General features: G+C 37.0%; 1 long non-coding RNA gene across 21 annotated transcripts in view; it reads right to left on the reverse strand.

Annotated features, from left to right (window-relative positions):
* LOC109065015 overlaps positions 1-22,443 on the reverse strand; it is a 358,164-nt gene that overhangs the window by 81,346 nt on the left and 254,375 nt on the right. For 16 of the 21 annotated variants that reach the window (XR_006156263.1, XR_006156260.1, XR_006156258.1 and 13 more), the window contains 5 exons: positions 9,434-9,590; positions 9,254-9,356; positions 8,017-8,192; positions 3,273-3,391; positions 806-985 (listed from right to left, as the gene is read on the reverse strand). This is a non-coding gene — a long non-coding RNA (uncharacterized LOC109065015). Of the gene's footprint in view, positions 1-805; positions 986-3,272; positions 3,392-8,016; positions 8,193-9,253; positions 9,357-9,433; positions 9,591-10,702; positions 10,744-22,443 lie in introns of all 21 variants that reach the window. The other 5 variants (XR_006156269.1, XR_006156261.1, XR_006156264.1 and 2 more) reach the window with 3 other exon arrangements.

Raw genomic sequence — 22,443 nt, forward strand, 5'->3', positions numbered from 1 at the left:
ATTCATCAATACTGAAAGAACCAAGAGAACTGGAAGCTATACATAAACATGCATAAATTCACACAGAATGTCTGATATTGTAAATATGACTATGGTAACTGTTTGTCCCCTTTGTAGGGCATCAAAACACAGGCAACTCATTCATCTGACATTCTGATTGGAACCAACTCAATTCAATTTTGTATGTTTACATGAGTACGGTCAGAAAACGAGGTTTTGATGGCACTGTGATATGCTAGAGGTTCAGTCATAACAGACAGATGGCCATACAAATCATCCGTAATAAGAAATACATGCTAACTATCTCATTTTACTGATACATTCCTATTCCTCAGGAGCACTGGAAATGTTTTAAAGCCACAATCCAAATGATACCCAAGAGAATAAAATGCTGGGCTGAGTTTGGGTTGAAATTTATCTTCATGCATAATCACTGGAAGATACATTTTCACTGAATATACATTTTCGGAGTAAGCTAGCAGACATTGTATAAAAGTATGACTTACAGCATTAGTAACATGTTAGGTAGGAAAGAAAGAAAGAAAGAAAGAAAGAAAGAAAGAAAGAAAGAAAGAAAGAAAGAAAGAAAGATTATCAGTTGAGAAAATTAGTTGAAAAAGTTTTGAATTGTTACTGGGTGAAGTCTGTCTCAAAAAAAAAAAAAAAAAAAAAAAAGAACATTCATGAACTCGGCTGTCCAAAACAGCTAAATTTGTCCGCTCAATTAAAACTACACCAACTTTCTAAATCAAAGGAAATTACAATAATTATGACAACATTTCTCTGTCATTACTGCACCACATACCAGAGATCTGGATCCCGTTTAGACACAGCTCTCCTAACTGTCTGGGTGAAACCATCAGACATTTTTAGTAAACTTAATGGCAGCCCGTTCCAGAGGGACAGTTCACATCTCCAGTCTCTTCTCCTACCGCTTATATTCATTTTCTGTGATGGGTTTTATGTGTAGGATGAACCCGATAGCCTGAAAAAAAAAAAAAAAATAACTAAAAGAGACATGCTTGAAAAAAAAGAACAAGACAGTTCTGTCGTAAGCAATTACTTACCCATGTGCTATTCTACACACATATAACTTTTTTTTTTTTTTAAATCGGAACATAAAAGTTAGATTTCTTAAGAATATCCTGGCCACTCTTTTATGAATTTCTTTTAAATGAATGTCTTTACTGTCACTTTTAATGCATCCTTGCTGAATAAAATCATTATTTTATTATCCATATGATTTGTACAATCTTGATATTCACTGTAGCTCTTCTTGCGGCATGATGCATGAGAGAAATACTGTGACAATGTTCATTTCCTAAACAAGTGATTTGTTAATTAATAAGTTCAGAAACCAGTCTGACTGATTCGGTTATAAATCAGATGGATCCAGTTTACTAATTTAACCCCCTGACTCAAACACTGACTCAAGAATTTTTTTTTTATTTTGTATTTTTTTTGTTTTTTTGCATTCCACAGAAGTAGGGAAAAAAAGTCATACAGCTTTGTATTATATATAAATGAATAAATAATGGCACAATTATAATTTTTATGGTTGAACTCTTTGAGACGCTAGAAACAATACTTGCTGTAAAAAACATCTTCGACTTTTAACTCTGTAACCTTTGCCGTACATATTTTAATGCAAAGGCCCACCACACTTAATGAGTTCTGTTTGTACTGATCCCATGGCTGAATGGCAGAATTTTTCATTCGTCCAGACAGCAGCTCGTCTCCGCCAGATCATTTGCATGGGCTGGCAGTTGCTCACCTCTGCAGGGCACTTGAGATGCTGTGCATGGCCTCCTCTACCTCCTTCAGCCCTTTTTTAACTTAAGACCAATGGCTCCTATTAAGGGCCCAGGCAAGGCTACTGACAAAGCCAGTCAATAACAATGTGAGGCTACTTCATTAATGCTCTAATGGCTGATGGACTGAGGGTTGGAAAGGGGCCAGCCAGACTGATTCTGGGTCGAAGAGGATGGAAGCAGCTTATCCAAAACCATCTAAGAGTGTGTTCAACGGCTGATGGTTACCTACATACACACTTTGAAGGAGTTTACGAGGTCTAGGACACCAAGACACACATCCCTCCCTAAATCAATAGTGACATAGCCTGTTGTTTCCCATTGTTCTTCCTTCTCCAGTAGCTGTGCACAAGTATAAAGGAAGACTCTCAAGGTCTGTGCCGGTCTGTCAGAGGCACATGGCTCAGATTCGCACAAAGGGCTCTTTTATTTCACCGGTGACCCCAGCAGAGAACTGCCCATCATCCTCTAGCCAAATTAGCATACAGCAATCCATTAGACAGGCCCTGACACACGCAGCGGAAATCCCCAATAGGCCTGATCATAGGAGGACAAGTTCATTATTCATAATGGGAGGACAGAAAAAGAAGGAGAATGGGAGAGAGAGTTTGAGGGAGGGGAGCATTGTCAGATGTAGGCACGTATATGGCAAAAAGAAAGAGATATATATGACACATATACAGTAAGTGTCATTATCGGGTGGCATTTGTATCATATATACCTATGTAAAAGTAATTTTATTTGTGTTTATAAATAACACAAAATACAAATTCTACTTGCTATACAGTATATATATTAGATTATAATTAGATTTTAAAATGTCATCCCAAAAGATAATTTAAAAGTGGATATTTATAGAAATATAGGCATTTAACTGTCTTCTTAAGAAGCACTTTTCATAACCCTGAGCTTGTAATGTCATATTAAATTCAAGATGGCATAATGCAAATTATTGACACATTAAATACATACATTTGTATATGAAAAACCTTATTTATAACAATAATTTCACTTATTAAATGCTTAAAAATGTATATTCCCTTAAAAGCAGCTATACTCAAAAAAATAGAGAGGGGTGACATCAGTCATCAGCCTGAAAAGAAAAAAACCTTACAAAGATGTGATTTAATACATACACATATACATATAGTTTTTTTTTTTCTCTCTGTAGTTTTTTATTTTATTTTTTATTTCTGTGTGTACAAGTTGATTATTTTTGCTACAGGATGTGGAGGAGGCTATATAAAAAGGTGGGAGTTTATGAATGTAGTTTATAAATTCATATATGATCACAAGAGTGTTTTTTTTTTTTTTTTCATATCTGCATGTTAAATGTCCCTTTCCACTGCCGATGACAACAGCTAATATCATAAGTGGCTGTGAACAAATACACATACATTAAGAAGCCATAAATGGAGAGTGAAGTTCTGCTGACATGTGTAATGTTAAATGCCAACGTACCATTTAAAATGAAAGGGCAGTAGCATTTCCAGTCTTTGTGGTGCGCCATCCAGACTCATTTAGAAATAAAATGGTCCTTTAGTATTCTGTACCTGCCAAGAGTTGGACTGGTTAAAGACCTGCAGAAGAACAATAGAACAGAGGAGGATATAACATTAGCATTTTCCCTTCTCAACATAAGAATAAAACACTCAGTTGTTTTCTCTCGGTCTATTTATGAATTTATTTTAATATCTTATGGTTTCAAACTTTCTATACTGTATACTGGCAAAGAGGGCCAAATCAATTTTGACTCATGGGAAAGGCCATGCTGACCTCCATTGCTGCCCTGACAGACAAGTACTACATCTTTTCCTGCAGAGAAATGCCATCTCTGAAAGGCTTCCATTTGATTAATATTTATAATGGAAGTCTGACTCTCTTTTTTTTTCTCTTCTCCACAGGCTGTTTTATTGTCAGATGGTCACCTCTCTAATTTGGGGGTTGAAAATGATGGTCTTGGCTGTGGCACTTTGCCAGCACAGGCAGTTCCTCTGATGTCTCTGAAGTCCCCAGTAAGTCTCCCTCTCTCTCTCTCTCTCTCTCTCTCTCCCTCTTTTCATATCAGGTCTGTGCTGCTCAATCCTTGGCAAACCTCTAATCCTCATATTATAAGACACCTGGACAGTCTTACACTGTCTGTCTGCCCAGAACTCTCCAGATTGGTTGCTCTATTTCACACCTTTCTCTTGCCTGATGTTCAGGCAGCTTCTCTGATATGAATAGCAGTTTCAATGTGGAAATCGTTGGCCCAGCCGGGACCAAATCCACTGTTATCTCTCTCTGAGCCAGGACTGCTTGGAAGGTTGTGGGATAGATTTCATGTAAGGTTAAAAATGAGCACAGGGGAGGTGAGGTGAACTGGCAGAAGTGTGCAGGAATACCTCCATTGCCCCATTTACACCTAAGGCCTATCACAGATAACCCAATCACGAGTTGCCAGCACTAAAAACTAAAAAGTGTAAATGGGGTGCAAAATATTTTGTGATTCGATCATGTAAATCACATTCGGAGCAGTGTTGTTATTAAGTAAAACAATTAAAATAGTTTCTTTATTTAATATTTATCTGAATGAATAAATAAACGATTGCATGCAAAATATTTCATAAAAAGCTTAAAAAATACATGCAAATTTTTTTTATGAAAATTTGAAGAGAAGCCTTGACAACTAACAGTTGAAGTTCTAGATTACTAAAGCTCAAATATGACAACAGCACAATAAATAAATACATAAAATCCAAACTGAAAATATAAAAATAAAAGCTAATTGAAAAACATTTTACTTCTATACTTCTACATTTAAATTATATGAATTCAATTTAATTGAAAAATTGACTGTTTGTTATTGTCCTCTTGCATAATTGACAAACTAATGCAGCAAAGCTGCTTTGACAATCTGCATTGAATAAAGCACTATAAATATAGGTGGCTTGCCTTGATGTGTAATGTACTGTATAAGTATAAAAAAGAAAAGAAAATGGTTTGATTTTTTTTTATTTTTGGCGGGCTTTATCAACACAAATTAACACACTGACATAGTGATGTATGTAGCTGACATAATCAAAGGTGACTAGATCTCCTCTGACTACTTGTGACTGGATACCAAGATGATTGTAATACCAGTTGTGAAGAATGGCCCATGTTTTGCTCTTTCAGCGAGAGCTGGTGGTCGATGTTCGAGGTTTCACACCACTTGACACACATGCAAGTCTCAGCTCGATCCCCTTCCCCTCGCGCCACCATTGGTAACGTTCAAAACCTCACAGGTTGTAATAGCAATGCTTTTGCTTTCTTCTCTCTATACTGTCATTGCTATATTCAGCTACAGAAAAGCGTCTCGACCCACTTCAAATAGCCGTTGTGTTCAATTTCCACCTCTCCAAAACAAACCAGAGGCGGCTTTTCAAGCCATATGTCAGCAGTATGAGAGGACGGCTTTTATGTGGTGAAAGCAGTTTAATATTTTGTGAAGGCTTACTGCTGTTGCGGACCAGCTGAATGACAGTCTGACAATACACTCCCATCCATTCTGCTTCTCAGATCAAGCGCTCGCAGCAGCAACCCTGAGACACATTCACTCGCTCGCCCGCCCGCTCTCGGCAGGGTGAGAGGGCGACGTGGCCACCCTGACAGAGGGAGCGAGAATGAAAGTGCAAGACAGAGAAGGAGTGAGATGTAGAGGTAATGCAGAGGTTTTCCGTGACCTTGGCTACGGTGGATGAGGAGTGATGAGTGTGTTGATATTGCGTATTCCAGATCCATTACTCACAGAGCCTCTGCTGCAGGAGGTTTATGCCTTTGTCTCTGTGCCGCACACACAAACACGGACATTGAGGGTGCAGCGGGCATTGCCCTCCTTTGGCACCACACGTGCTGAGAGCCCGTTCTCTCTGGCTCGCCACATCTATGCCGAGTTTTCGCACCGTTTCTCCTCTCATCTTTATTCCTATTTAAGTCAAAGACAGAAATTCAATGCACAGGGCACGGCGTGGAGCTAAGCTTCACTGGTTTTCTCCGTGCAGAAAATGAGATCTAATAATGATTTGCTCACCGTGGACGCTATCAGCACATAAAATCATCCAGGTTAATCAAATGGTTGTTGTGAAAGCCGTTTCTTTCTCTGCAGCGCTAACCCTTGCCGGCACAAGCTGAAAAGATCATTGATTTTTAATCTGCAATGAAAACCTCTTGTCACCCTTGGTTGTTTCTGAAATAATGCTGTTTTCAGTAGTTATACTTTTTCAGGCTCTTCTGGGATGGGCCTGTGGAAATTCTGAAGAGCTTTTGGGACCACAAGTTTAAATGTTATGAACTTTGCCTTTTGACCACGCTGCCAAACATCAAATGAACGAAAGGAAACTCACTTTGTAATTCTTGTGACCTTAGACCTTGCAACCTACATACTGTGCATAATAACAAACAATCAAAAATAAATGCTATTTAAAGTAATGATATTTTACATGCCTCTGGCTTATATTGATTGCACGGTGCTTGAACGAAATTATTCTACCCCATCTTTCAAGGTTCTGCGATTCCCCTTAAATTCAAATACATAATCTTTAAACTGCATTTAAAGAAACATTTTCAATATTTAAAAAGCCAGTTCCACCACAATGACAGGCTGTCATTAGCATGACCTTGTGATGTCAATGCAACGGAAAGACAAGAAAACAAGCTTTGAATAAGCCCTCGAATTAAGAATTGCCTGATGAATACGACTCACCAAACAGAAAATTATTTACACTATGGAAGAAAACAGCTTTAACTCAATCAAGGTTTGCATCAAAACTGTAATGAAGACGAACTCAACAAACAAGACAAGGACATCTTCTAATATGAATAATGCGGGCCAAAGAAAAAAGCAAAGTGTTCTAAAACTGTTTTCTGGAGCGAGTTAAAAGAAAGAAGTGAAAGAAGAACGTGGAGAAGACGTGCTGGGTCTGGGCGGTGTTCGGCTAAGGCGAGATGATGAAGCATGCTGAGTGGTACAAATGAGACACGGAGAGAAAGGCACAAAGTCTTCAGGAGAGAAGTCTGTCGGTCGAGCGCCCTTTTTTTCTGTAGACTGTTATCTGCTTAATAGCAGGGTTTTCTCTGAGAATGCAATGGATAAAAATAAATAAAAAATAAAATCTACAGTACAAAAAATAGAAGAAATAGGCTACATGAAATACAATATAGGCTACTGTACGATCAAATGATTGTGGGACTTTGAAGTGTTTTTTTTTTTTTTTTTACTGTTTCTGTGGTGGCACTTTCCAACAATAACACCACTGGCAGTATCTATTTGACTATTGTATTTGTTCTCAATGAGATCCTAAAACAAATCGTAAATGTGAGGGGGGATGGCCGATTACCCCGTCAATACGATGATGCCCGACTATATTAAAAACCAGTCTAAAAATGAAGCTACTGTAAACTCAAAACCTCAAATTAACACCTTAAGTCATGTCCAAATCAAAATGAACTTAAAATGACATAAACAAACAAACAAACAAACAAAAATAAATATGTCTCAAAAATAAATAAATAAAATAAAATAAATCAACACAGATAATGTTTTACTGCATTATTGCAGTACTCATAATTTTACTTGACATTTAACTATTTAATATTAATTTTAATATCAATATATTCATTTTCTTTAATCATTTCAATGATCTCTACCTCTATCGTCTGTATATTTGTATAGATAGATAGATAGATAGATAGATAGATAGATAGATAGATAGATAGATAGATAGATAGATAGAGAATGCACAGTACAACAATAAGCCTTCCCAAAAGCCTTTAAAAACACTGTCATATAAAAAGCACATTGAATATGGAATTTAAGAATGTACAAATTCCCCAACTGAAATTCCCCAAACCTACAGAACAGAATTTGCTTTGTCATTTCCATCACACGGCTCTGCTGCTTACCATACAGGACACGACATGAAAGAAAAGTTAGGCAAAGTGTCACTTTGTTGCACTTTAGACGACATTGTTCAATTCTGTAGAACAGTCATGGACGCATGAACATGGCTCTCACGCTGAGGTTTCATAATGGACACACAAAAGAGGAAACCCTGTTGAGAAACGCCTATACCAGAACTCCACTCCCCCTCTTAGAGATAGAGGGAATGGGATGAGGAGAAAAAAATGAGAGTGTTTATTCTCAGCGGTGCTTTGCTAATGAAAGAGCACATTCTTGTTTTCTTACTGTGTCATTGCGGAACTCAGGGGTTGTGGCGTTGTCCCGCTCTCTCTTTTTCCACGTCTGTTTGGCGACCCACTATGAAGCATCGCCCGACTTGGTGACAAGGATTGAAGATAAAGCCTCCATAAATGTTCAGTAAATCATCTCCTGACCTTTCCTGGCATCGCACACATCGACACCTGAAATGTTAAAGACAAAAGGAAGATTGAAACTTCCAGTGGCGTGATGAAGTACAGTCTCCGGCCTCCCTCCTCCTCCTCCTCTCTCGTAATCTCTCTTCCTCTCTGTCCAACTATGTCGTCTTTTCTTCCTGTCCCCGTACCTGCCTGGCTGTGTGAACACGTAGGGTGGCGGACATTTTGCATATGCGATCCGTCATAGGGGCAGGATTAATGTTGTTTGCTGGCTCCCAAACACAGCTTGTGGTGCACTGTGGGCGACAGGAAACTTGGCCAAGTCTGGCTGCTGCACGGCTGGGTGGAAAATTAACCCTTGGTGGCGGGAGGCTGGAGGCCGTAGCTCAGGTGTCCTTACATATGTTTGTGGTGTAAGGACAAGCTCAGCTCCGGGGCCCCCTGCAGGGAAAGTGCACTACCAGTGAGCCCGGCATCAGAGGCCCAGAAGGGGGAGAAGGGGGATGAAGAGGGATGCGCCTTGGCACACAGCGCAGCCAATATGCTTAGCTTTTTAAGGCCTCTCTGGCTGCAGACAGTGGAGCGGCTGATAGTTAATCATTACATATATGTATGAAACAGATTTATTGGGATGTTTTCATATCATTTCGGAAGAGAGGATGGGAGAGAATAGGAGTTCCAGTCCCTGCTGGGACACAGGTGTCTTCGTATCTCCTGCTATGCTCACTCAGAAGATCGCACAGTGGGACTATCACGCTGAATTGCTTATTCCATAATTATGGCCCAGCTTCTAGTAAGAACACACAGAATCAGAAACACCCTCATGCAAAGCTTTCTCTGCAAATAACATATTACTCATCTAAGAAATTGCAAAGACCTGGTTAGGGTTTTGATGTGCTATGAAATTATTGCTTTTTGGCATAAATAGACTTCCAGTTCGCATATGCCAGAAATTAGACAGAGAAGGAGGTGAGATAAAGATAGAATGTGTAACTCGAGGGGCCGAGTGAGCAATATCCAACAGCCGTCGTCATGGCATTGACCTTTACTTTGGCCCACGGTGACCCGTGATTCTGCATTTAAACTTTTAAATTGTAAACTTGAACCTTGGCATTTCCAAGCCTCTGTGCAGGGGTGTTATCTTCAGGAAGAGTGACAGTTCGCAAAACGTAACCAGAAGCGAGCTTCTGTCAGCCTTCTTCAACAAAGCTGGAAAAGAGAGAAAGGACATCTATGACTGGATGTCTTTCATAATCACAGTTTCCTAAAACTAGGCTCTGTCTTACACAGAAAAGCTGTGATGCTCTGTCAAAGCGGAGTTACTGTGGGTCAAGTATGTGGCGGATGAGAGAGGAGCCGAATGTTCTCTTGCTCGTGACTGCTTAGCTTGACTTCTTCCTGTGCTCTGATCCAAACTCCACCAATCAGTGGATCTGTGTCGCCCTGCTCCGGAGAACCACGCAAAGGACAGAAATAAAGAAATAAGAGAGAATCACCCTGAGGCTACATCTAACACCTACACTATTTTCCCCATCATTTCCAGTTTGAAGTTGCTGCTACCTCTAATAGAAATATGCCTATGAAGGGAAACAGAAGAAACTGAGAGAGACAGAAAGATAGAGAAGTAATAAAAACAGGGCAGTTCTTTCCTACAGGTGCTATATATAGTACCAAAATTATTGGGTCAGTAAGATTTTTCTTTTTATTGAAAGAAATTAAAACTTTTATTTAGCAAGGATTGATTCAATTGATCAAAAGTGACAGTAAAAGCATATAAACATTGCAAAACATCTCTATTGCAACTAAATGCTGTTTATTTTAATTTCCTATTTATAAATTAATCCTGAAATAAGTACCATGGTTTCCACAAAATAAGTACAACTGTTTAATAATAATAATGTTGTTTAATAACAATAATGATAATAAGAACAAATGTTATAGAAACTGTTATTTTAAATTGTAATAATGTTTCACAATATCACTTATTTATTTATTTTTCCAGTAACCTCAAACAACAACAACAACAACAAAAAACATACAAATAACTAAAATATCTATCCATCTACAGTATCTGTCTGTCTGTCTGTCTGTCTGTCTGTCTGTCTGTCTGTCTGTCTGTCTGTCTATCTATCTATCTATCTATCTATCTATCTATCTATCTATCTATCTATCTATCTATATTATGACTGAATCAACCTAACTACATCAAGTTACTCCAAAGGAACTATTTTTTTGAAAATGTTGCAGAGGTTCTATAGATGTTATTATGTTATGGCCATTCTTTCACTGATCTGGCCTGAGGCCCCACAAATCCACAGGCTGGCCCTGAGTGAGAAAGAGAAAAAGAAAAGCAAATAAGAAGGAAAATAGCAACTGAAAGAGAAAGCAATAGTCCGTGAGCAAGATGCTGACCCCAGAGACAGTGCTGGAGATAGTTGTCCCAGCTAGGTGAGATAAAAGCTACATTACATGAAATTAATGGAGGCTGTGTGAGGCGTACATGAATCACTGTTTCAACACTATGAAACAAGTACAAAGGCATGAAGAAATCTTACCGCAGCTTCAAATGTCTGCCATTTAGTCAGTCAGAACAGGCCTGACAGAGGGAAGAGGGGGTTTAGATGAGCAGTTGAGCGAAAGAGTGTGAAAGAGAGCGAATGAAGGAATGAGATGGATAATACAAGACAAGGACTATGAGAAAGGCACAGCCTGTGAGAGGAAAAAAGAATTGAATCGAATGAAGGGGAGCAGATGAGCATTTGCACAGCTTGTGTCTCTTCTCTGAGGTGATATCAAACACTGTTTAATGAAAGTTAAATAGTATCTGTGGAGTGCACAGGCTGGAACAGATGAGATCAGGGTGCGGAAGCTGTCAGTGCCATTGAAGCGGGTGCACACCGTCACCCTGCCTGAAAAAAAGAAAAAAAACCACCCACCGTATGAGCCATGTTGACTCATTAAAAAGACGGGGAGTTTTTTCCTTTTCTTTCTCCTGCCTTTTTCTGCACTTGGCATGGTCGTTTTGTAAATACATCTTTGTAATTTGAAACTGGCAAGAGGAGATTTATGACAGAATAAGTGGCCTTTTCTGCTGGAATTTATAACGTAGTGGAAGAAGAGCATATACGGTAGGGAAGAAGGAGCCAGGAGGATGCTGTTATGGGTGTTTGAATATGTGGAGATTTAAAAACAAAATCACTGAATTGTCTCTGCACCTCTGTGAGATGAGAGGATTCTGTTCCCTTCCATCACTTCCTTTGCAGACAGACACACAGAGATCGCTAAAATCTTCCCTCCCACTTTCCTTTCCTTACTCCTCTCTCATTTACCCTCTAGATGCTTTAAAGAAACATAATTTCCTTTCTGGTCATTACCTCTGCCTGTTCCAACATATTTTCCTAACAGACCTGACACGATAAAGCATAAGCAAAAAAGTGTAAACTCTAAGTTGCGACAAATGGCAGGATATTTTAGAAGAGGCTCGTAAAGGCTGTAACTACATTATATAGTTCTAAATAGCATATTTATCCATTAAGAGACTGTTAGAGTTGCTGTGTATTATAACAAAATACATTTCATCATACATACTGTATATACACTATCGTTATAAGTTTGGAGGAGAGTTGGTAAGATTTTAAAAGAAGACTTATGTTCTCTAAGGCTGCATTTAATTGATCAAAACTACAGTAAATACTGAAATATTGTAAAACATTATTATAATAACTTTTATATGTTAATATATTTCAAATGTAAATTTTTCATTGATGGCAAAGCTGAATTTTTAATATGCTGATTTACTGCTCAAGAAACATTTCTTGTTAATTTTGTGGAAACTGTGAAACATGGATTCTTTGATGAATAGAAATAAAAAAAAAGCATTTATTTGAAAATAATATTGTTTTGTAACAATTAATGTCTCTAAAGACACTTTTGATCAACTAAAAATTTGTATAAAAAACAACAATAACAAAAAACAAATATAAACTTACTGACCTCAATTTTTTTAACGGTAGTTAATTGCTAGTATCTCATTAATTTACAACAAATGGTTTTAATAAGAATGTCCTAACCAGTCACATTTTGTAGATCTTTGCTTCCGCTGATATCAGCCTGGGTAGCACTGGCCTGCACATATATTGTTCTTAAACAATTTTTTTAAAGTTACCCTATAAATAAATACCTTCATATCAAGATGGCAGATTTTCAAATCAGAACATTTATTGAAAATAGTTGGCTTTTTCAGGTATTATAAACCTCATTGGTGTGGACAGACAGAATGCTTGGTGAAAGAGAATGGTAAACAGCCTTTAGACATTAATTAGATCAATGACAAAACATACGACAAACTGCTGGGGAACTGCTGGGTAAAAGTACAGTGAACTTTGGCGAATAAGAGGAGGATAGAGAAGAGTGAGTTGGCATTAAGGTGAGTTAAAACAGTTTCTGGTCAGTCACGTGTTGGTGTGGGACAAGAAGAGTGAGTCACAGTGCGATGTACCACCTGGGTGCACTAATTAATGTACAGTTCCAGTGTCTGAACATTTAACCTCCTCTTGCATGTATCACCCAGTAGCTCCTCTCACTTCCACAACAATAAACACAAACAAACCATTAGAGACGGTCAGTGGTTCAGACATTCACCATACACAGTTTCTTTAGAACAACAGACCTTGTCACAACACACATACCATAACTCCAGCAGGAATTTATCACGAGTGGGTCACAGATGCTTAAAAATTCTGCATAATATAGCAAAATGATCTAATTCAGTGTTGGCTTCAAATACAATCGGGAAATTGTAATAAACAGGACTTCGGTGTGGCAACTCAGGTGACCAGGAAGAAAGATTACACAAGTGCTTCTCCTGTCACCCTAAAGCGCTCTATCAGCTATGTCAAAGGTCAACTGAAAGGCATGACAGGAATAGAGAAAACAGCACTGAGATGTTCTCATTTTGAAAAGAGGCTCAGAGATGCAGAGGTCGCCCCAGGGCGAGACTGTTGCTTTCTGATCTGCCTTGTGACTGGTGCTGAGGCCTTTCACATGATTCAACCCCAGCCTAACCTTGTCATCATTAAGGTCAGGGTTATTTATCTGTTCATTTCTCCAATACAGAAACAGCCGGCATCACAGAGGGTTCATGTGTGGTCATAGACCCTATAAGGAAATTATGAATCATGGAGAGAATGTGCTTTTGATCCAGGATCATTCTTTCAGACTAATGGACTTCCAATTTGCTGTAGTGTGTAAACTGATGCATTTTTTTCATATTTTAACCATGCAAATGATTTTAAATCAAATTGCTATGCATCTGATGTCACCATTTCCACATTTAAAAAGTCATGTTAATTACTGATTCCTGAGTACTGGGACAAAACAGGCTACCAAACAGAAAAGGTTTGTGTATGAAAAAGCTATCTTGGATTAATCAGTTCAGTATTTACTATATGTTTGGATGCAATTCCCTGCCTACAATTCCCAACATGTCATAAATACTGACAAGTGACAAATCTGAATTTACATGAATGAATCACAATGATAGAATTAATCGAGACTGGCCTTTTCCCAAACAGTTTCTTTACAATTTGTGTGAGTTTGTGGTTGTGCAAGAAAACAAATCAAAAGTAACAGTAAAGAGATTTCTGTTTCATATAAATGCTGTTCTTCTGAACTTTCAGTCATCTAAGAATATAAGAAACATTTTCCATACAAGCAATAAGCAGCACAACTGTTTTTAGCAATGACGATAATAATAAGAAATGCCTCTAAAGCACCAAATCAGCATTTTAGAATGATTTCTGAAGGATCATGTGACACTGAAGACTGGAGTAATTGCTGCTGAAAATTCGTCTTTGCCATTACAGGAATAAATGACATTTTAAAACAGATTAAAATATAAAGCAATTATCTGAAATTGTAATAATATTTCTTAATATTGCTATTTTCCTGATGAAATAAATGCAGCATTGGTTATTTTGAAAACTAATGGCACTAATCACTAAGATATTTGTAATTTACTTCAGGACTAAATAATACAGTATATCAAACTGTTCTACTTTGAGGACAGGGAACACTCTTACAAATGTCATCACTCTGCTTTGGACAAGAAGTTCAGCTCCGCTGCTTTACATTAGGCCTGATCCTCAAGCATAATAATCCTTTTTTCCTCTAAAAAACCTAAAACACACAAACTGCCAAAGTCATTTGAAAAAGCCTTAATTAAGTTCATCTGTGCAAACATTAACCTTGTAAGAGGCTAAAGAAAGTGTGTATGTGTGTGACAAAGAGAAAGAGAGAGAGAGATTCTATGGATGGAGAGAGATCAGGGGAAGGTTAATGAAGGAGGGCGAAGTTGTGTTTGCTTAGACCTTTGCGACGGAGACGGAGGAGGGGGGCAAAGGAGATCTTTCACGGAGAACCGCTGACACGTCCCTCGGTTTTACTCGAAGTACTGCACAAACAGGCTCCAAATGACAAGGTGACACTAGGAATACACTACTACGTGACCGCCGCTGGAATTGCCTTCATCCGTTTAAGATGACTGCAGCCACTGTGGACACTGTCGCGCCATTAGAGAGATCTGGAGAATAAGCCACGGAGATAGCAGAGATTATCATGGCCTGTGTGTTCAAAGACCTCCCAAGGGCACAATGACAAGCCACACCACTGAGACTACAACAGGAAGAAATCTGATGATGTATTATTAAACTGCTCATTGTTACGTTACTGCTGTTTCTAAATTGTGCAACATTTAAAGGTGCAGCTCACACAAAAATGAAACTTCCTGTCATCATTTACTCACCCTCATGTTAGCAAAATGTTCCTGCTGCTTTTTGCCATTTGAAGAAAGTGCATATGGTGGCAGGGCCTTAGAAATTAAGGCTAAATGTCCAGCATGATGCTTCAGTGTTTAATGGTAAAAGAGTGCGAGGAAAGATTTGTCAATTTTTTTGTGATTTATTAAATAAAATGAATTAAATATATGCTGAATCATTTATGTGATTAATGTAATTCATAACTGATTGTGACAAGTAACATTTAGCCGTTTTGTGAATATTAGGCATAAGAGTGATTGTGTGCAAATAATAATAATAATAATAATAATAATAATAATAATATATATATATATATATATATATATATATATATATATATATATATATATATATATATATATATATATATATATATATATATATATATATATATTATATATATATAATTTGAAAAGTGTTTATATTGATTGCAAAAAATTTTTTCTGTTCTTCCCTTTCTTTATTCCATTAAATCAATTGAAATCATTTAAAAGACAAAAAAAAAGTGGATCCTGTCAAGCTTCATATGAGTTGTGCAACAGTATGGACTTTTTTTTTTTTTTTTTTTTTTTTTTTTGGCTGACCTCCTAATGAAATAATATTTACATTTTAATGAGTTCAAAATAATTATCGTTCTACTTATTTGTTTGTTTTTACATGGTACCTGTCCATTTGGTCTCTGGTCCACCAAAAGTGAAATTTATGTATTACCATCTGATCCCTCCTTCTTAAGGTAAAATAAACAAATGCATAAATAATTAAATAAACCATAGCAACTCATTTTTACATAAGGAAACTACAGTTTATGTGCTTGTCTATGGGCTGATCCAGACCTTAATTAGTCACAACATTAAAAGAAGCAGCAGAAGTTTGATGTGGCATGAAATGGTCTTCTTAATTTTATTTATTTTTTTCAAAAGACATCACTCGATGTAAGTGTCAGAAAAGTCAACATCCACTAGACATTGTGTATGTGTTTATGTAAATGTTTTACATTTTCATACTTTTGGCAGATTTTATTCAAAGCAACTTTTGGTGTGGACCCTGATCTGACCCATGATCGTGACAGCAAACTGCATCCAAGTCCAGATGAAAAGGTGGTCTGGAGTACGGTTCGTGTCACCTCCAGTACAACTTGCAGTTGAAAAAAACTTGTAGTGCGTTTAAGGTATACGTTTTATCATTCCACGTCTTTCCCGTGAATCAAAACCATGACCTTTGCATTGCTAGTGCTGTTGAACTATGCTGTAGCGGCACATAACATATGCTGTGTTCTGCTAACAGGAAGAAAGCTCTGACTGGATGTTCGAGGGTCCAGTAGAGCATGTGATGTACCCTGTTTGACAGCCCAAAGCTCTTTTTATGGGTTTTGGCCATTTTGGCTTTTGTGAGACAGTTAAGATGATATGTTATGTCTCCCTGCAGAACCGCCTTTGGCTGAGTGAGATCTGAGCTAGCCGGGACCACACGGGAGATGACATTTCCATGTCTGTTTAGATAGAGGTGTGGTGGACACATGTCTCTCTACCTGATCGAACTGATAGAGGGAAATATATTCACGGCTCTCCATCCTGCTGTTTTCTGTAACGGAATCTGATTTTCACAGCTCTCCAATTAAGTGAAGATTACATATTTATATTAAAACCCCCTCTAAGGATGATTATTTCATTTGGCTGATGAATATATTAACTGTGCATTGATCAAGTCTGCTCTTTAGTGCAGTGCACTGTGGAGAAACATTACCCTTCTTGGCAAGCTTTTCAACTACCGCGGCCTTCATACACATACACACACAGACTGTCACTATAAGGCCAGCGGTGCAGGGGTTAACGCTGCTGAGGGCTTTTGCCCAGTGGATTGTTTATCGACTGAAAGAGAAGGTCTTCTTTCTCTGGGCCAGTTAAGTCAGCCTCCCTTTTGTTTGACGCTGCCCATTTGAGGAAAGCTTATCCCTGACCTTCTGCCGTCGAGACTGATGACAAGGACAACGCGCACTAACCTTGACATTCAGTGGGCTAAATGGCTTTTTCCACTAGCAGTCAGCAAACCAGAAGACAGGCAGCAGGAGACCAAAAACTAATGAATCTATACCTGAGAGAAACTTAGCACAGCCACATTCTTTAAAGGAGCAGTCCTTACAAAAGAAGTGACATGTACAATGGTGTGTGTGCATGTCTCTGTGTGCTAAGTGAATCAGTACAAGCCATACCTAGAAAAAAAAAAGTCTATAAAAAAGGGGTTAACTACACCAGGGACTGTATTAGAGACAGTGGAACATTTGCATAAAAATGTGACTGTAAGACATTTTTATACATGAGAAATTTGGAATCCATTGCATTTAGTCAAACAGGGCCATACAGTATACTGAAACACAAGATATCAGTTTTAGATCGTGAATGCTTTTAGTGATTACAGCAAGAGGGATTATCACAATTCACTAGTCAGTGTGAGTCTATGTGAGTTGCTGTTTGCAGCCCACTGTACTTGCAAATGCCTAATATTAGCAATGCCCAATAGTGGGTTTTGCATTAATGCTGATTTTTAAACAGGTACTGTGTGATGCCAGTAAAACGACGCATTATGGGACTATATTATATCAGGTAGTTAGTAAAAAAACGATGACCAAACCAGTGCCCAGATACACAGAAACATGAGCCCATACACACACAAACAAGCAACACATGCGGATAACACCCCTAACCCAAAGTCACATGGAAAGACTATCTAGGGGGGAGTTTTCAGGAATGCTCTGCTTTATGACTGGTGTTGTCAAAGCACTTAGCGCCGTGTCCTTTGTTTCTAATGAGATAAGACAGTGTCAGACAGATACAGTACTAACCTTTCTGCTTGTTTACGGTGCAGAAGAACAGGATGGGGGTGACCTCTCTAAAGTTTATGGTCCAGCTTGCCAGACAGCTCTGTTTCTAATGAGAGGCCTTGTGGGAGCATATCACAGTGCCTCTGCTTGAACACAGAGAGTGTTCACAGACAGGGGAGAGAGAGCTGGCTGTTTTGCTCTGGACACAAACACTTCAGATTAAGATCTTTATAAATCTTTCATTTTGGGCTTGTGAGTTAATAACAAAATTATATTATATTATATTATATTATATTATATTATATTATATTATATTATATTATATTATATTATATTATATTATATTATGTTGTATGTTACGTATGTTACATATGTTATATGTTCTGTTCTATTATTGATTCAATTATTGCATCCTGGATGAGCATTAGACTTTTTTCAAAAACATTGAAAAACCCCAAACCGGAACTTGTAATGTCTATTCAAGAGACGATTTACTCCTCTGTAATAATAATGTAATGTGTTTGAATGATCTTATTTATAAAAAACAACAAGAACAACTGATCAATAAATAAGCATATATACAGTATAAAGCATTGATATGTGAATAAATGTTATTAATTTGAATTATGAGCATAACATTCAATTAATTAATTTTATTGCATTTGTAATTTGACAGCCCTAAATTTGGAATTCAAACTTTTGGAAATTTGGAAGGCAGTTGTTTATTTTTTACCTTCACAAGTAAAAAAGACTTCCAAATTATTTTTTAAACTGGGTTTATACCAGACAACATAATCTTGTCTTGATACATAACATAATCTTGTCTTGAAGTTTACTGTCACTCCTCATCCAGCCTGCCACCCATGAAGCTGTCTGACCTTTGACCTTGGCATTGCAGAGGGCTGATAGATACAGCAGAGATCAGCCTGCGGTAAGGAAGAAGACAGGGCTCTGGCAAGAGCAGAAGCAAACCGAGGCAAAATAAACACTCTCCCATATCCCTCATCTCCTCTACTGTAACTTAATCAAGCTGCAGACAGTATGTGTATCTTTTTTTGGCAGTGTCTCTGTTCTATATCCGAGAGAGGCTGGGATGTCAGGGGCCAGTCTCCTCTCTTTATGAGGCCACGCTTCCACAGCCCTTCTGCACTCCGGCCCAACAGGACAGCTGCTCCACTCTCCCAAATACATCATCCTGTCCACCAGCCTCTCCCAGGACACCCTACTGTCCCCCCTCCCGCTCGCCTCGCTCTCTTTCCCCTAGTGCGAGGGGGGGGGAAGAGGGGGGCCAGATGTGTAGACAGAGAGTCCTTGTCCAGCAGAGGTCAATGGATCTAACAGAGCTCCCTTCTGTAAGGAGCTGAAAGCCTTCTACTGCAGCTCTCCATCTCGCCACTGTCATGGGACGCTTGCGCGGAACGCTGAGTCAACCTTTCGACAGGCTGCGAAACAGTTTAGAGCGGCGGATGAAATTAAGATCACAACCTGCATCCTCCCTCGCTTGTCTCAAGGTTTTAAGGGCGGTTAACGCCAGACCCCAGGTCCACCTCCCCTGCCAAGCAGTTCATCCACACTCCTCAATTCTGGATGGGAATGACACGTGTGCGCCATTGCGTGAGTTCCCAAAGTGGTTTATACTTTCAAATGCATTTTATCTGGCTCTTTCAAACCTGCTGCTGTCAGTAATTTGTGGACATGTGATGAGCGAAAGGGTTAAACAATCACCTTAATGTAATCTTGTTTACTGCTCTGTCGCATGAGTAAATTATTTCACACAGGCTCCGGCCCACTCAACATATAAAAGCCGCCTTATCACCGACATGGCCATTTGCAGAGGCTTTACTGGGCAAAAATTATGAGTCATACTTTTATAGGGCTCTCCAGTTTTGACGGCCTTTTTAATCCCTGAACTATGCTGAACTGTACATTTCCTTAATTGCGGCACAGCTTGTAACCTCTGTAATTGGCCTTCCTCCTTTACCTCTGCTTGGAGATGTCTAGACAGGATATAAAAAAAAGGTGACGTGAAATGCAAGAATAGAGATGGATGGAGCGAGGGAGAAAAAACAGAGAAGGATGGATAACATTTAGAGAACAATTTTCTTGCCGAAAACATAATGATCCCCTCATAGGGTGGTGATATTATTTCAAGGAAAGACTAAAGGGAAAGGTTTGCTGCAATTAAGCTCCTCCTACTTTAATATGATAGGTTGTTGACACCTAGATGGCCTCTTGATTGATTTATTGACCTTGATATTGAGGTCTGTATACGCAAATCAAATACAGCTGTGCAGTTTATAGCCCAAACTTTTGGATAATAATTTCTGAACTATAAGTTCTAATGAGTGTTTAGAATAGTGGTTCTCAATTTATGAGTAAAGTAATGTCTGTGGTTTATAAATTACAATCAGTCATTCGTCAAATGTGAACAGGGCCTCCTATAAGAGGGAATAAGGGGTAAAGTTTTGGGTCTGCAATAAAAAAAAAAATATATATATATATATATATATATATATATATATATTATTGATATTGAATTCAATTGTTTTCGATATTGATGATAAGAAGAAAGATTTCTTGAGCACCAACTCAGCATATTAGTATGATTTCTAAAGGATCATGTGACACTGAAGACTAAATAAAATTTATGCTGAAAATTCAGCTTTGTAATTTGTCAAATACAGTACAGGTCAAAAGTTTGGAAACATTACTATTTTTAATGTTTTTGAAAGAAGTTTCTTCTGCTCATCAAGCCTGCATTTATTTGATCAAAAATACAGAAAAAAAATTTAATATTGTGATATATTATTACAATTTAAAATAATTGTTTTTAAATGTATTATACTTTAAATTATCATTTATTTCTGATGCAAAGCTGAATTTTTAGTATCATTATCACATGATCCTTTAGAAATCATTCTAATATGATGATTCATTATCAAAGTTGGAAACAGTTCTGCTGCTTAATATTTTTTCAGAACATGTGATACTTTTTTAGGATACTTTGATGAATAAAAAAGTTAAAAAAAAAAAAAAAAAAAAAAAAGAAGCTATGTTTTTAAAATATAAATATTTTGTAATAACAATACACACTACTGGTCAGTAATTTGGGGTCAGTATTTTTTTTCTTTCTTTTTTTAAATAAAATCAATACTTTTATTCAGCAAGGATGTGTTAAATTGATAAAAAGTGATAGTAAAGAAAATATATTATTAGAATATATATTATTATTATTTTTTTTTTTTTTTTTTAATAAAAGCAGTTCTTTTTAACCTTTTATTCATCAAATATATTAGACAGCAGAACTGTTTCCAACACTCATAATAAATCAGAATATTAGAATGATTTCTAAATGATCATGTGATAGACTGGATGTTACATGTGACACTGAAGGGTGGAGTAATGATGCTGAAAATTCAGCTTTGCATCACAGGAATATATATATATATATTTAATATATATATATATATATATATATATATATATATATATATATATATTTTAAGTATATTCAAATAGAAAACTATTATTTTAAGTTGTAATAATATTTCACAATATTACTGTTTTTTCTGTATTTTTGATCAAATAAATGCAGGCTTGATGAGCAGAAGAGACTTCTTTCAAAAACATTAAAAATAGTAATGTTTCCAAATTTTTGACCTGTACTGTATATAAAAGTATTGATGAGTTTAAGGGAATTTTTTAGACTTTATGTATAATGCATTATAAAAGTAGTTTTAATGCATTAATTATGCCTTTTACTGCACCTTATAATCCATTGTAAAGTGGAAATTCATGAATAATTGTAAACACTGTTAATACATTATCACACTTATCATTCATTGTTACACTATGCATTTAAAATTTTGCTATAATTGTTTACGACAAAATATATTGTATTACAATGCACACTATGAATAGTTATAATGCGTTACAAGCCTTTAATAACCCTTTATAATGCATTATACATAAAAGGTTTAAGTTTTACCACCAATTCTTTTGAACAGTAAATATTATGTTTTTAAAAGTTTAAAAGTTTAACTTTTTTTTTTCTTCTTCAAATAAACACAGCCCTTGTGAGCAAAATAGACTTCTTAAATAAAATAAAATAAAATAAAATAAAATAAAATAAAATAAAATAAAATAAAATAAAATAAAATAAAATAAAATAAAAAAGTAACTTGGTGAGTTTAATGTTTCATGTAAGAGGAAAGTAAAGGACAGTATTTTTTTACGTATTTATGCTTATGTAGCAATTTGTTAGCATTAGCAACTTTGTTTTTAAAGAGCACAATGATTTCATTAATCAAGTTTGGAAAAAATGAAAAATAAATAAAATGTCATGCTAATATTCACCACAGAGCTTATACTGAAAACTGCCTTTCTAAAATTCCATTATAAATTCCAGAGAGAACCCCTGAATTAGCTCTCAAAACTGACCCACAAATTGACGTCATCACTCAATATCTTCATAAGCTGAAATGTCTATATTCAATGCTTTTAGAATGGAAAACGTTACTTTAACCTGTTAGTCAGCCTTAACGTAAGGCCTGTTTAGGCTGAAATAAAGACCAAAATCACATGCTCTCAAAATCAAATATCCTCAGTTCCTTTAAATGTTATAATGCTCCACACAGTATCCTGATGTTTTTCTTTCTCTCTG

Source organism: Cyprinus carpio, chromosome B13 (assembly GCF_018340385.1).
Source record: "Cyprinus carpio isolate SPL01 chromosome B13, ASM1834038v1, whole genome shotgun sequence".
Taxonomy (NCBI): Eukaryota; Metazoa; Chordata; class Actinopteri; order Cypriniformes; family Cyprinidae; genus Cyprinus; species Cyprinus carpio.